At 36.8% G+C, this 17055-nt stretch overlaps 1 long non-coding RNA gene across 1 annotated transcript; it reads right to left on the bottom strand.

Annotated features, from left to right (window-relative positions):
- Window positions 1–10594: 10594 nt before the first annotated feature.
- On the bottom strand, window positions 10595–15440 carry LOC126962005 (uncharacterized). The gene is made up of 4 exons (XR_007728562.1): window positions 15365–15440; window positions 14703–14882; window positions 12389–12500; window positions 10595–10802 (listed from the first exon to the last, which is right to left on the bottom strand). It is a non-coding gene; the product is annotated as an uncharacterized LOC126962005 (long non-coding RNA).
- Between the last annotated feature and the right edge of the window lie 1615 nt (window positions 15441–17055).

Below are 17055 nucleotides of genomic sequence, written 5' to 3'. Positions count from 1 at the left end.
AAATAAATATTACTAATTCTATTGGAGAGATGAAGACATGTAGACAGAGAAATTTGAAAAATTACTGGAGTTTATACAGCTAGTAAGCAGAGCAGCCAAAATGCAAATATTCACATGTTTTCAAAAGTTTGGAGGCTTCCTGTGTGGAGGATCTAATCCCTTAGTTTGTGTTTGAAGGGGATTAATTAGAACTCTAAGGTATAACCATTTCAGTATAAGGCATATGTAGAACAAGTTCAATGTGAAGTAGAACTTAAAGAAAACAGATTTTAAAAATTATTAGCTTTGTGAAGTAGTGAGCTCTCCATCACTGGAAGAGTTTAAACAAAGGCCGGTTAGCCTTGTGGTCAGGGATATTTAGAGGACATTTCCGAGTTGGTTAGAAAGATAGCGAGCTGACCTGGTAGACTCTAAGAGTCCGTGAAAATAATTGTGTGACACTTGAAGGGCAATTGAATGGCTGCTCAGCTCAAAGACAAAGCAGTCTTAGAGATGACCTGCAATTTTAGTACTTATCAAGCAATCTTTAGCTGCTGTAAATCCTACCCAGTAGGCTGGCATCATGGACCTTCTTTCCACTTAGTTTTGCCGACATCCAAACTTAATTGGACCCTAAATGTTTTCCCTGGAGAGCTCTTATCTCCCAAACCAACTGCTTAATCTATTTTGGCAGATCCAGGATTCATCATTCTTCAGGGAGCTGTAAAAATGCCTTTAAAAAAAAAAAAAGTCAGCCCACTCCAGTGGGACAGCCTAGTGACAGGCTTCATGTTCTATTCTGAAAATTTTCTCTTGCATGGTTATTATATTAAGATGCAATAATTTCTAATGTGTCTTGGGGTTTTAATGTCATTTTATGATGTCTGAACACTAAGGCTATTTCTATAATTGTCAAATTAATCCAATCAATAAAGAAATCACTAATGTGTCTTTAAAACTGTGCAAAACAATACTGCAGCAGTTTTTCAAGTGAGATGAAATAAGTTGAGTCTTCAGTGATGAGGACAAATGGTAGTATTCCAGAGTCAGAAAAAGACTTCCCTTAAATCTTGCTTCCTCCCCCAGATTCATTGGCTGGGAAGAAATTATCTGCAGGCCAAGTGCTCTATACTCTTCAATGTGCCAATATTGATTTTAGTAGGAATAATTTATTTCTCACCTGATAATATCTCTGTTTATACACTTAGTACTTTCGTAAAGTGTGAGAGTTATTTTTGTTGTTCTTTGAGTCATGCCTTTTGATTCCTATTCTTCTCTCTAGGTACTTATATCTGCAGGGAGATTATCACTCAGAATCGAGTAGATTTCTCTTCCGAAAAGAAACCAGAAAATGTGAAAAAATATATGGGTAGAAAGAAGTGAAACTTTGACATGAAGCAAGCTAATGTAAGGGACTTTTTGAAAGAGATTATATATTGTGTGCATTTTTTAAAGTACTTGACTCATATAAGTACTTCGTAACATGAGTATATGCATAGTATGGATAAAAAGTATAAGTTGTATCTAAAACACTAAGTTCTTATTAGAAAATGAAGATATAATCTAGATTAGATGGTTCTACTTAATCCTAGGTTGGATTATACTCTAGTTATGATTTACTAATACTCTGGAAATAATTGTTGAATGAAAAAATGAGTGTTCTATGTGGTGAGCATCAATCTCTTTATTTTAATCAGCTTTACACATTTTAAATAAAGGCCGTCATGCTTATGCATTATGTATATATACATATTCCATGAAACAAAACAGATGCGACATTTGTAAAAGGTAGTGTTCACATACAGTTTCTAAATTAATATGCTTGCTTTTCCTATGAGCATTGTTTATTAGACATGAAAAAATGTTGAAAAAGGAAAAATATGAAGAAAATAGAATAAAAGTTGAACCTTAAACATATTCTTACTGGTATTATGGTTTTGACAGAACTGGAGAAATAATTATTTGGAATCAGAGGGTTTAATTTTTCTCAGTATCTCCTCTATATCTCACCCCCAAAATTATATTTGTTGAATACCAGGAGAGACGTTCACATATTCATTTTTGCTGGGTCTTCCAGAAGCTGACATACACTAAATAATCACTCTGTTGGAGAACAACAGACTTGGTATTTAGGGAGGGTCATAGAATCAGATTAAAATGACATTAAATGGAAAATATGATTATCAGAAAGATGAGTGCTGAAAATTCCAAACAGGGTAAGCCATTTTAAAATCTAGAAACCACTGAAATATAATAATAAAACAATAACTAGGATTTATAGAATTCCATATCTCATATCTACTTCTTCCTTGTCAGTGTTATAGACTATCTTTTCTGGACTATTATCCAAGCCAAAGTAATACACAGAGCACTGGAAAAAATTCCCTTATTGCAGGGTCATTTTTAAGCAATAGTAAGTTCATCTGTTTGAACAGGCAGCCAATATCAGGAAATCTTTAGGCTCCAACTGAAGTTAGCCTTTATTATATAATCTATTTCTGTATAAAGAAAATGGAAGGTATTCTTATAAAATTTAAGGAAAATATCTTTCCTAATAAATATGAAAAAGATGAACCAAGATCTTTTGTACATTTATTTTTGGAATTTATTATAATTAATACTTATTGTGAATACCTCCAAGTCTTAAAATAGTTCAGTATTAAAAGACTTTTCACATAGGTATTCTTTGATCATTATATACTTCATGTTTTCCTCTGTTGTGAACTTTTATATTGTCCTCAAAAGAGGAAAGTTACAGAATTTAAGGGAGAAATACTTGTCTAATTATAAGAACATTCTCTAAAAGTAGGAATGCATGCTCCCAATATTATTTATTACTTTCGTGCATTTGCTGGGTTTAACATGGATGCCAAGGATTATACGAGCAGTGCCAACCTTCTTATTGGAACTTCTGGGTAAAACTATTAGTTTTACTTTATAACCTGCAAAATGAATGTGTATGATTATTAAATAAAGAAAGTGATCATAATTATCAAAGCTATGACTCTAGATATCTACATCCTTATTGTGATATATTTTTACTTAGTCCCTGTATTTGCTATAAATTATTTACACATGTGTATATACACATATATAAATAGCAAATATTATATATATATATATATATATATATATAAAACATGTAACAAAAATACAAGAATAAAAGGCTGTATTAGTCCAGTCTCATGCTGCTAATAAAGACATACCTAAGACTGGGTAATTTATAAAAGAAAGAGGTTTAATTGACTCACAGTTGAGCACGGCTGGGGAGGCCTTAGGAAGCTTACAATTGTGGCAGAAGTGGAAGCAAACACATCCTTCTTCACATGGTGGCAGGAAGAAGAAGTGCCAAGCAAAAGTAGGGAAAGCCCCTTATAAAACCATCAGATCTTGTGAGAATTCAATCACTATCACCAGAACAGCAGCATGGTAGTAACCACCCCCATGATTCAATTACCTCCCACAGAGTCCCTCCCATGACACCAGGGGTTTATGGGAACTACAATTCAAGATGAGATTTGGGTGGGGACACACCGAAACCATATCAAAGGGAGATAGGGCAGGAGCAAACAAGAGCTCACGTACTTAATATGGATCTATTTTTTATGAATTGTTTATCGGAGATGTTAAAATGCTTGGAAATACTATGTGCTATCTTTGGTAAGGTGGTCATGAGCTCAGATGTTTGGACCCTCGCTAGACTGGTGGATTAGATTAAATATACCTGATTTACATAAAGTTTATGCAGGTACCTTGCGTTACTGTCTACCTGTGACCTTACCAGGTACTAGGACTGTTGTGAATACACTAATTGCCACCTCCCTTCCTATAGTTTAATGTACATTTTTTTAGAGATGGGGTCTCACTATATGGTCCAGGCTGGTCTCAAAATCCTGGCCTCAAGAGATCTTCCTTCCTAGGCTTCCCAAACTGCTGGGTTTACAGGTGTGAGGCACCATGCCCAGCCTCTATGGCTATAACTGTAAAACATGTAAACCACAGTTCTATTTTATTATTTGATGGAACATAAATTCTAGGAGCTTCATTTTCTCCCAGTTAGGTAAAAAACAGCATGGGTTTGAGGAATAAAATGTGCAAGAAAGGAGACCTGTGGCATTTTCCAGTCATCAGTGGAAGGATTCCTGTAGGACAAGTTTTTCCCTTTATTGTCAGAGATCCATGACACCAGGAGAGAATTGAGAAGCCTCCATTCCACTTTCTAGCACCTTTAAAATATCTCTAGACATGAGAGTTTTTCCAGTTATTACTGCCGAGGGCCACACTGAACATAGTTGGCTGCTCTGAAGAGCCAAAAACACAAGACTCTAGGGAATAACAGTGCATCTGATTCACCATCCACAAGGAGCTTTAAAGGCAGATGAAGGTGGTGTGGGTGAAATGAATAAAAACACTGTTATTTTGGAAAGCAACTTGGAAGATGCTTTGGTGGGGTGAAGATGGATTTCATATAAATATAGGCAAAAATCCCCAAACAAGCCCTGAATCCCCTACCCAAGATATTCATAAAACAATAAAACAGAAACAAATGAAAACACCCACTGCTTCATATGTTGCTTGCCTAACATAACTATTCACAGTGCTTGAAGATTGGCCCAGGTGCAGTGGCTCACACCTGTAATCCCAGCACTTTGGGAAGCCGAGGCAAGAGAAGATTGCTTGAGGCCAGGAGTTCAAGACCACCTTGGGCAACATAGTGAGACTGTGTACACACAAAAAATTTTTTGTTAATTATAGTGCTTGAAGATCTACTATTGCAGAGTTATGCATTGGATTTTGAAAGACAAACAAAAGGCAGGGATCATGTATAAATAGCAGTTGTTTGCATTCCTACCTGTTTTGTAGAACTGTGATTAGTAAGCTATAATTCAATGAGACTGAATGATAGATTTGTCTTCTAATGAATAGGAAGACATTTCTAGGGTAGAATTGCTAGGAGTAGTTGCTGAAGTTGTGTGAACAGAAGAATGAGATGTCAAAGTTGAATGTGTCTTCCCAAGGTTGGACATTTGAGTGAATGGTGATTGCACGTAAGACAGATAGTGATATACTGACTTCAAAAATACAGCAACACAAAGAAATGACCAATGTTTGAGACAATGGATATGCTATCCTGATCTGATATGTTCACTATACATTCTACATATTGAAACATCCTTATCCACATCATAAATATTACAATTATTACATGTGAATTTAAAAAACAAAATAAAATAATATACAGCAAGAGCTTCAAGCCTCCTTGAAGCTAGTAGAATTTTATTTAGCTCTTCTGTCACAAAAGTTAGGCAGAGTTGAGTCACTTTATTACCTAATAACAAGCAACTTTCCAAAATATTCAGGAGCAATATCTCAGTATTTCCATTCCAGGAACTAGAAATCACTCCTCTTTACTAGTTAGCTTTCACCCCGTGGTGAATGACCTTTCATCTTATGGCCAATCTTAGGTATAAACTGCCAACCTGTCTCACTGCTTACCACCTGAGCAGTCAATGTTTCTTTTTACTATGCACAAGATCTATGTAGCAAAAGATTAAAAATAAACCAAAACCACCACCACCACTACCAAGACCCTACCATCTATTGAGTTAGCCAACAAATTCCACTAGAGTCTTTGTGGCCATGCTTTAATAACGTGTAACTAACAACACTAAAATATATTAGGCTTAAACTGTAATTATGTCACAATAGATTCAGCCTTGACATCTTGTTTAATGGTTGCTCAAAATTGTCCAGACATGCCTTAAGAAGATTAATTCTGGCATCTCACCCAAAGCCTGCAACGTTGACCTCCAGTTTATATTTATTTGGTTTAGTCTGAATTTGCCAGTGTATTGTATTCAATGTTGTAAACCTCCACAAATCATTTGTGGAAAAGAGAAAGTGTACAAATAAATCAAAATAAATTGACCCTCAGTTTTGCCTAAAGACCAAACCCAGAGCTAGAAACACAGTATACGTATATATATATACTGTGAGAAGTGATATATCTTTAATATATATATATATATAAAAATCACACAAATATTTTTCTCATTTTGTTTCACAATTGAGTCCTTATGGAAAAACTTTGTGCTCAAACAACAATTATCTGCAAAAATATACAAGGTCACTAGCTCTATATGGAAATTTTGATATCAGAAAGCCTCCTCACCTTAACCTATTACTTTAGGTGATTTTATTTCACCATTGGCATTATTCTGAAGACTAGACTGTCTAAACTCATAAAGTGAATGTGAAAGATATTTCCAGTCAAGATTGGCTGACACAATTCATTTTACAATCTGTCAACTTGACTCATTAGTTCATAAAGGATACCACTTAGTAGTATCACACTGGTCTTTAAGGGGAAAAGTGGATAGCACTGAAGGAAAATTGTATTGTTTTATAAGATAATCATCAAGTTGCTTTGCAGTATCAGTATAATTAAATATTGTTAATGGGGTAAACGTTGTTTGAAATGAATATAAAACATGCCTGGAAATTGCCTCATGGAAACATTGGTTATATGCTATTACATATAAACATTTGGAATACATTATATGAACATACAGAAACACACAGAGGAGTACAACACTAGCCAGTTTATTCAGCATACATTTCTGAAGTTATCTAATTTTCAATAAGAAGCATAGAAAACAAAATATTTCAGGCTAATTTCTAAAGAAAATATTATTTTAAGTGGTTTCTTCTACAATATTCAAGTGATCCTTCATTAACTCAGTTCATTCAACAATTATACTCCTGTGGAAGCTATATAAAATAAAATGCCAGTCATTTTCATAATGAATCTGTGTTTATCTAAGTTTAAGAAATCTATAGAAAAAAAATCACCTGATTTAAGCATCTTAGTTTTTAATAAAGATAGAGATTATCAATAATACTACCTCCATAGCTTCTTTAAGGAAATTAGTCAAAATCTACTCATATTTCTTGCTACAACCTATCTTTGTTGGCTGAACATAGGAGCCAGGACTCCTGTATTACATAATTTCAAGAGGCATCATTTACACTGCAGTCCAAGTCAATGGCACTCCTGGAGGTTTTGCAGTTCACAACCTGCACAACCAAACTTGGCAGCTCCGAAAAGAATCCCTGCTGCTGAATGAGATCTCAGGACTTTTCCTAAACATGCTTATTCAAATGTCCATGAGGACTGAAAGATGAAACATTGCATTTTTTATTATAATAAAACTAAAAAACATAAAACCAGTTATATAGTTTTTGTCAATTGTATCTTAGGAGTCTGCTAAAACCAAGAAAATAATTATCATGGGATTTTGGGGTCTGGGGAGCAGATGATAGATAGGGCAGTGAGGTATTGTCTAGCTGACCAAGTGTCTTCCTCTCAGGGGAAGTGAAATCAATAGAAACATTAAAAACACACCATCTTTACAATGGTCTAGCATATAGTCTTTTGATAATACTGCCTGAGGCCATATTGGAGCTGTATAGTAAAAAAACGCAGTTATCCTGCTCTGGTAGTTGTCAGGGTATGTGGTTCCAAACTCTGCATTTCAACTAAACTTCCAGGTGATACTGACGCTGTTCATCAGGAGGCCACAGTTTGAGAATCATGGCACTAGTGGAGATCCTATAACCAATGAGAGTTCACGTAGACTAAAATTTCCAGAACAACACTCATGTTAATGTATGTTAAGATGAAAAGACAGGATACAAGTCTAACATGATATGTTCCCAAACTTGTAATACATCAAATGTTGTTGACGGACTAAAGATTGTTTGAAATGCATAAAGTTGTCAACTGTGGTTGTTTTTTGATGTTAAGATGAGATAAGTTCTAGAGTGGTGCTCGTGTCTGTTATCTCAGCAGTTTGGAAAGACATGGCAGGGGGATCACTTGAGATCAGGAGTTTGAGACCAGCCTGGGCAACATAGCAAGACCCCATCTACACACACACACACACACACACACACACACACACACACACAAATTAGCTGGGCATGGTGTCACATACCTATAGTCCCAGCTGCTCAGGAGGCTGAAGCAGGAGGATGACTTGAGCCCAGGAGTTCTAGGCTGCAGTGAGCCATGATCATGCCACTGCACTCCAGCATAGATAACAGAGCGAGATGCCATCTCTTAAAAAGTTGATCATGGAAAATTATTTTATATTTTCCACTCTATCTTCCAAAGTTCAATGTATTTTAATCAAGCAGTAAAACAACAATGCAGCTTTGTTTTAAAAGGTGAGGAAATCAAATGAGTAATTTTGCATTCTGGGGAATGTCGCAAGAAAGGAGAGGAAGAGAAATATTAGGTATGAGAGAAGGTTAGGAGAACCCTGGAACTAGTGACAATTTGTACAGTAAAGAGAGGAAGCAGTCAGACATCCCTGAAGCAAATCGCAAGCCAAAGAGAGAAACATTAATATGCATGTGTATTAGTTAAAAGTGAAGGCACTAGGCTGCTGCAACTCAGTAACACGTTTACCCTTTACATTCCTTTGAGTTTTAAACCACAGGGGTTTTAGTGGGTGATATGGTTCAGATCTGAGTCCCCACCCAAATCTCATGTGGAAATGTAATCCCAAATGCTGGAAGTGGGGCCTGGTGAGAGGTTATTTGATCCCAGGGGCAGTTTCTCATGAATGGTTTAGCACCATCCCACTTGGTACTGTCCTCGCGATGCTGAGTGAGTTCTCAGGAGACCTGGATGTTTAAAAATGTGTAGCATCCCCCACCCTCGGTGCTCCTGCTCCCACCATGTGAGACGCTTCACACTCCCTTTGCCTTCCACCGTGATTGGAAGCTCCCTCAGTCCTCCCCAGAAGCAGATGCTGCCATGCTTTCTGTACAGCCTATAGAACTGTGAGCCAATTAAACCTCATTTCTTACAAATTACCCAGTCTCAGCTATTTCTTTATAGCAATGTGAGAACAGACTAATACGGTGAGATTATAACAGAATGATTAAAAATCATTGTGTATTTTCTGTTAGCATCATAACACTTCGCATTGCTAGAAAATCTTGCAAAATCATACATCTAGCCATGTTATATTCCTACTAAAAGGCCTCCAGTGATTTCTATTCTTCACCAAACAATTCCCAACTTTTTAGCCAACTGCAAGCAGATTCTGTCCTGTCTTTTTTTCTCATGCATCAGGTAACTTGGTTCATCGGATGTTTGCCTAGGCGTGTGGCCTTTGTAACTTCACTTCAGTCTCTGATTGGTTGTTAATCCAGTCATTCACTCCTTTGAGAAATCTTGAGATTGCTTATTTTTTATAAAATGGATTTAGCACCAGTCAGAATTCCTTGATCCTTACACTTACTTTGATCGCGAGGTAATTGCTATGCACTGGAATGTTCTTTAATTCATCCCCACCGAAATGTCAAAGCACGAGGAACTCATATTTCCCTGTTTACTCTGAGAGACTCTGGGGAAAATGGGTTGAGGTGGGAGACTCCTTTAATATTTCCACAATTGTCTAAAACAACTTCTATTTACATATGTTTACAAAGTTGTAAATACTATATATTCATTATAACACATGTTTAGGCTGGGCATGGTGGCTCATGCCTGTAATCCCAGCACTTTGGGAGGCCAAGGCGGAAGGATCACCTGAGGTCAGGAGTTCAAGACCAGCCTGATCAACATAAAGAAACCCCGTCTCTACTAAAAATACACACACACACACACACACACACAAATTAGATGGGCATGGTGGTGCATGCCTGTAATCCCAGCTACTCGGGAGGCTGAGGCAGGAGAATCACTTGAACCCGGGAGGCAGAGGTTGCAGTGAGGCGAGATCGCCATTGCACACCAGCCTGGGCAACAAGAGTGAAAGTCTGTCTCAAACAACAACAACAACAACAAAATTATAAAACTAAACGATGAGTTCTTGAGATCTAGGGACAGGAGCACTGGAGGAACAGTAAGAAGTTGTCCAGTGGACCACATTCCTTTCAAAGAAATTGAAATCAACACATCTATGAGAAGCACCTTCTTTGCAGCTCCCTGGGGCCATCAATTGGCCTCTTTATGGTTCTTCCACTCAGTGTATCATCAATTCCCTGGAAGTCTAACTCAGGTCAGGGTCTTTAGAAAACTGCAAGTAGCACCCCTTGCTCAAGAACCCCAAACTGAGAAATGCTGAAACTCAAACTACTGAAGCAGCCTCCTTCATGGATGGACTGGGGCACTCCAAAAAGAAAATTCTCAGCACTCTGGTAGGATGTCCTTCTGCTAGTGGTTGAGTCCATTCAGTGCCCCTTAAATTAGGAAAGATTTTTCACTACTTTGCAGAGCCTTCACATTATGTTAAGGTGAAGAAAACCTATCACTCTTTGTTCCTGTATGTCAACTAGCATTTATCATGAGTGATAGCAACAAGATCCTGTGCTCACATTTCTTATCGTGTGTGTGGAGGGGGGGAAGGGGGGTGTCTTGGAAGGAAGTAACAAAAACCAAAAAAGCCCACTTTCCCACCATGTCCTCACTCTGCCAGTCCCTAGTTGCATGGCTTTACTCTCTGACCTGTATTTCTAAAATGAATGAGTTACCATGAGTAGTGGTTCTCAGATCTGGCTGATGACTAGAGATATTTAAGAATTAAGAGAATCACTGGTCCCTATTAAAACCTAAAAATTTACTTTCTTTTGTTTCTATTATTTCCTTCTCCTACCAGTAATGAAAAATACATTATATAAGACAATAGTTGTGGATAAATTGCCATTGACCTTTCACAGTATTTTTTAGGAAAACATAAAATTGATGCTGTAGGGAAAAAAATCTTCATTTTGATTTTTTCCATCATCAGTGCCAGTTACGTCACTTCCTTAAGTTAGAGAAAATAAGAAGTGAGTTAAGGCAGTTAATCACATGTCCTCTTTAAGGTAACAAAATCATCCTTACTATTTAAAAATAAAGCGCATGTTTTAGAGTAAGCTTTCCATAGTTTAGGCAGTAAGAGAGCGAGACAGGAAGAATCAAGCCTATTTTTCTTGACTCAGTTGGTTTGTCACTGTAAAAGTTAGTTGACGAATGCTCACTGAGTACTCCTACACACTCAATAGCACACATATTATTCTTACTCAATATGTGGAGAGAAAACATACCCTTCCAACTATGATTTTTAAATTGTTATTTTCTTGAAGGAATGCTTTTTCAGTCACCTTGGAAATACGTGCAAATGCAAATCTAAATCCCATATGCAGTTAATGATTTGGTTGAAACAAATACTATTCCCTTGAGCTATGTTGGTTTGGGGGGGGTGGGAATGACTTTTCTAGTGGGAAGACTACAATGGCTCTGCTCCTAAGGGGGAAAAAAGCCATGTAGATAAGCTGTTCTTATTTATAACATGTAACAAGATATGTTGCTAGACACAAGCATCTTTCTGATGACTTATCCTGCTGATCAGAGTACCAACGAGTTTATTTTCATAATTACAACAGATGGAAAACAATAAAATTATACTTTAGGCTAATGTACTCTCACCCTTATTATCCTTTTTTTTTTTTTTTTTTTTTTTTTTTTTTTTGGTATGTGTGTCTCCCCTGAAGCTATTTTATAACAATATAAAACTTGCAGAAATATGGCACCGCAAAAGCCTGACCAGATTTCCTAATTATCTGTCATGACTCAAGAGTGCAGCAAGAAATTAGCTCTCCCGGGAGAGAAAAAACTGGATGGAACTTAAAATAATAGAAAGAATCCTATCATGTCTCTCCTCAACAAGTTGAGAAAGAAATCTGTCCATTTTTAGTGGGTTTACTAACTTGCTTTCCTTTTTAAAAAAAAAAAAAATATACAGTTTTATGTCAGCTACAAAGAGTTGTGTTCATCAGATCCCTTAACATATGACATGCTGTCAAGCAAAGATTCGCTCCTGTTTAATTAATTACATTTTATTTTTTTCCATCCTCAATTCTATTCCATTCCTGTCTTCTCATCACAAGCTATTACTTCTGGAATAGAATGAATGAGATGTATGTACTTGGAATACATATGTATAATGTATATATCATATATATTTAACACATCTACTTCCTCAATCTCCATGTTTCCACCCTCCCACGTACTTATGTGTGTTCATGTGAACAAATAATTCTGGCCAATGGGGTATAGACAGAAGTGATATACATCTGGACCAAGAAACCTTCCATGTGCTGGGTTTTTTTGTTTGTTTGTTTGTTTGTTTTTCCTCTCTCTCTTTCATCATCCTTTGGATGGATAACAACACACAGTGTCACTATAGAAATCACTCATTGAAAATGTCAGAACTTTCATCAGCCTGGGTCCTTGAATGGCTGTGTGGATCCATTCTCTCAACACATACCAATGACTATATTCTCACATGAATAAAGGACTTTTAGTTTATTAACTCACTGAAATGTTAAAGTTTATCTGTACTTTTCTTACTTCATTGTTTATTTCACTATAAAGAATCATGAGGTTTACATGGTCTATGTTGCTGACTTTGTCAACTAATTTTTGTCTATTGTAATTCAGGTAGAATGCCTGGAAAGCCAGTCTATTAGAGAGACAACAGAAAGTCAACTGAAGTTTTCTCTTAATCTGGCTCATTGTCACAGTGTTGGAAGCTGGATTTTATGAGAATCTTAGGTGTTCTATTGATCATTCAACCATCAATTGCACAGAGCACTGAGTCTGCGTTAGTAGCTTAAGGCAAACCGCTTTAACCAAAATAAATTGTATTAATATGGCAACATCATTTGCCATGAATACTTTGACAGTCAGTAGGTAAGAACATCTGACAAGAACGCATTCAAAAGATCAAGTGACACCTTGTTTCTTTAAAAAAAAAAAAAAAAAGCAAAACAAAGACAAGCTCTTCGTAAAACTAAATTATAGAAATGTATGGAACATGTCACTATCCTACATATACATGTTGTGCAGGAGGATCCCAGATATTTAGATGGCTTTGGAATTCTCAGAAATAGTGGACATGGTAGTACTAGAGTTTTCCATGCATTGGAGCTGATAGTGTATTTCTTTTTTATTTATTTTTAATATATTTTAATTTTTAAGGACAGTTAAAGGCTTACAGAAAAATTGAGGATAAAGTACAGGGAATTTCCATAGATCTCATCTCCCTGTTACCCTCACTTTTCCCTATTATTACTATCTTGCATTAGTGTGGTATATTTTTTACAACTGAGGAAACTATATCAACATATTATTATTAACTGAAGTCCACGTTGGCATTGGGGTTTATTCTTTGTGTAGTAGTACAATTCTGCGGGTTTTGCCAAATGTAAAATATCCTGTATCCACCATTACAGCATCATACAGAACAGTTTCATTGACCTAAAAATAGCCTGTGCCCCAGGTATTTCCCTCTTCTCCCCCACAACCCTGGCAAACACCGATCTTTTTATTATCTGTACAGCTTTGTCTTTTCTGGAATGTTATATAACTGGACTCATACAACATTTAGTCTTTCCACACTGGCTTCTTTAACTTAGTAACATGCAATTAAGGTTCCTGTGCATCTTTTTTGTGGTTTAATAGCTCATTTCTTCTTATCTCTGCATAATATTCCATTGTATGAACGTACCAGAGTTTGTTTATCCATTCACCTATTCACCTATTGAAGGATATCTTGATTGCTTTCAAATTTTGGCAATTATGAATAAAGCTGCTATAAACATTTATGTGTAGGCATTTCTATGGACATAACATTTTCAATTCATTTGAGTAAATACCTAAGAGCACAGTTGCTGGGTTGTATGGTAAAACTATGTTTAGCTTTGTAAGCAGTTGTCAGATGGTTTTTGAAAGTGGCTTCACTATTTGACATTCCCACTAACTGTGAATGACAGTTCCTGTTGCTCCACATCCTCACCCGCATTTGATGTTGTCAGTGTTTTGATTTTTTTTTTTTGCCATTCTAATAAGTGTAGTGGTATCTCATTGTGGTTTTAATTTGCAATCTCTAACGAACGTACAGTGTTGAGCACCTTTCCATATGTGTATTTAACATTTGTCTGTCTTCTTTGGTGAGTTAACTGTTTAGATTTTTTGCCCATGTCTAATTGGGTTGTTTTGCTATTGCTCAGTTATAAGAGCTGGTTGTATATTTTGGAAACAAGTCCTTTATCAGATACATTTTATTCACATTTTGTCTTTCTCTCCCAGTCTGTGGTTTATCTTTTCTTTCTCTTAACAGTGTCTTTCAGAAACAGATGTTTTTAATTTCAATAAAGTCCAATTTCATCATTTTCTCTTTCATGAAGCATGCTTTTGTTATTGCATCTAAAAAGTCATTTCCAAATCTGAGGTCCCCTAGAGGTTCTGAGGTTCTCCTATACTGTCTTTTGGTACTTATTTTTAATCTAAAAATATTGTGTAATCTTTATACCATTGGGGAAAGTAGAGTCGTGAGTTTATGATTTACATCACTGATTTTACATAATTTTGATGGGTGCACCACATTTCTGATATGTACAGTATTTCCCTACTCTGAGAAGTCTTGATATATTTGTTGGAAATGGATGCATGCTTTTTTATACCAGATTAAATCTGTCCATTTTTCTGAGTCCTTCAGGGAATTTCCTGAGAGTGTGGCAGCACAACTTTTATTCTTGGGAAGAGAGGAAAGTGAACCTGCTATGGAACCATGACGTTGGTCACTTGATACTTCCAAAGTCATGCCCATCATCATATCTGATTTACCGAAAACTTTGCTTTATAAGAGGGGAACATACTCTACCTGATTCAATGGTTGGCAACTGCAGTGAATCAACGGCTGACGTCTTCCCCAACGAAGAGCTCAAACATCATCGATTAGCAGAGATGGCGGAAGGAAAGGTCCATCTTCTCTACGATATGTCTGAGAGAGGAAGGAGACCAAGCTACACAGGAGCTCACCCTTGCTAGTTGTAATGTGCATCTTTGAAGAGAAGGAGGCAGATACAAGCAATGGAAAAACTATCCCTGAGAAGTCTGTGTTTATCTCTGAAAATGTGGCTGTATAATAAAGCACAGTTTTTTCAATGTAACACTCTAAAAAGCTACTCATTCATTCTGAAGTTGCTGTCATTGCTCAAGATATTCTTAGAACTATTGTTTGGAATTAGACTTTTTAAGGTGTTTACAAGAGGTACAAGAAAAATAATTCAACTTGCTTTTAAATCATGCCTCCAAATAACTACTGAAAGAATAAATTAGTAAACTTAATTTTAAAACCTAAAATCAATAAGCTATTGACTTTTTCAGCAGTAAAATACAATAAAAAATCAAGGTGTAATTATATGATAGAATTAATGATTAGAAAATTAAGGTACTACAAAGATCTACAAGAAACTACATATGTTTTTTGAACACTTATTTTCCATTAAATGGAGTAATGATGCAGTTTTCTTCCTTGTTTACCATATCTTATACCGTATTAACTTATTTTTGTTTCCTTTTTCACCCAGACTGACACTTTTGCACCTCACCAGTAACTACAGTATAGGGTAAAGTTCCAGAACCTTATTCCTCCCTTAAGTAATTACAAAGAATCTAACATTCTCTGAGGTTACTTATTCCCATTACAACACTAAACTACTCTCCAAGTGGAGTCAGCGCTCTTAGAACTCATTTCCTTGAAGTCTATTCGCTTTCACTTTTTCAGCCAACTCATTCTCCCTCCCTAATTTGGATTATAAACTCAGGGGAAGGGACTGTGTCTTACCCTATATCAACTAGGTGTTCAATGAATATTATTAATTATTAAAATTCCTAATGATGTCAGGCTTGGTCTAATCAATTTTAATTCAGCTTAATCTCTTTCAATTAAGTTTAATTTAGGAGGTGCTGCCCTGATATTTTTCTTTTACCTAGATATCTAATTTACTTCTGCAATAGGCTCCTCCTTTCATCTTTTTTTTTTTCTTGCCTCATAAATTTCTTCTACAGGCAAGATGTTTCCTTTATGCCATTGCTAAGGTGAATTTTATCTGACAGATGCTTTTAAAAGAGACTGCTTTCCTTGCCTAGTCGAGTATTATGCACAGCTTTTTGTATTAAAGCTAATGTTTCTCCCAGTGAATTGAAAAAAGCTGACTGAAACAAACTCACCTCTAGGCCATTACGGTGCATGTTAGCAAGTGGGAAGGGTATCCGAGGAGCAGTTTCTGTGCTTTGGAGAAGGCGTTCCTGTAGCCATGTGGAAGATGGATTAAGGTGAGCAAGAGCAGAGATAACAAGATCTGTTTGGAGACTACTGAAATTACCCATGTTAGTGTAGCAAGAGATTGTCCAAAGCTCTGACAGTAATGATAGACAGCTTTCAGTATATACTTTGAGAAACGTGACCAAAGAGAACTTGCTGATGACAGGGAGGTGGGACAAGCGGATCTGAGCAGCGGGTGATACAGAAGGAGAAGCAGGTTTGCAGCTGGGGCAATGGCGTGTGTCCTGGGTACCGTCAATTTAATAAATAAAGACTTGGAAGTGTCTGGGCCTGGTGGCTCATGCTTGTAATCCCAGCACTTTGGGATGTCAAGATGAGAGGATCACTTGAGGCCAGTAGTTCGAGACCAGCCTGGCCAACGTGGCAAAACCCCATCTCTACTAAAAATACAAAAATGAGCCGGGTGTGGTGGCCCATGTCTGCAATCCCAGCTACTGGGGAGGCTGAGGCAGGGGAATCACTTGAAGCCAGATGGCAGCAGTGGCAGTGAGCCGAGATCATGTCTCTGCACTCTAACCTGGGCAGCAGAGTGAGACCCTATTTCAAAGACTTGGAAGAGGTGAGGGTCACCTATCCTTAGGAAAGAATAGTGCCCTCTAAAGGGAATGGCTGGGTAAAATACTGAAGATGGCTGAGGCTGGAAATGTAGAAAATGCCAGCATTTATGGAGATAAATAAAGAAATACAAATCCAAGAAGTATACCGAGTAGCAGTGAACAGAAAAATAGGACAATGAGGAAAACATCTGGTTATGTAAGCCATCTGGAATTTTATCATCAGAGGCTCTGGAAAGGGAGAACTGCACATGATTCTGAGCCTCTAGGGTGTGCTCTCTGTTAAGAGAGGGAACTCACTTAAAAGGCACTATAAACAGGGCTGATGTATG

Source organism: Macaca thibetana, chromosome 9 (assembly GCF_024542745.1).
Source record: "Macaca thibetana thibetana isolate TM-01 chromosome 9, ASM2454274v1, whole genome shotgun sequence".
Taxonomy (NCBI): domain Eukaryota; kingdom Metazoa; phylum Chordata; class Mammalia; order Primates; family Cercopithecidae; genus Macaca; species Macaca thibetana.
The sequence above is the reverse complement of the archived record's forward strand: the minus strand, read 5'-3'. Positions and strand labels throughout refer to the sequence as shown.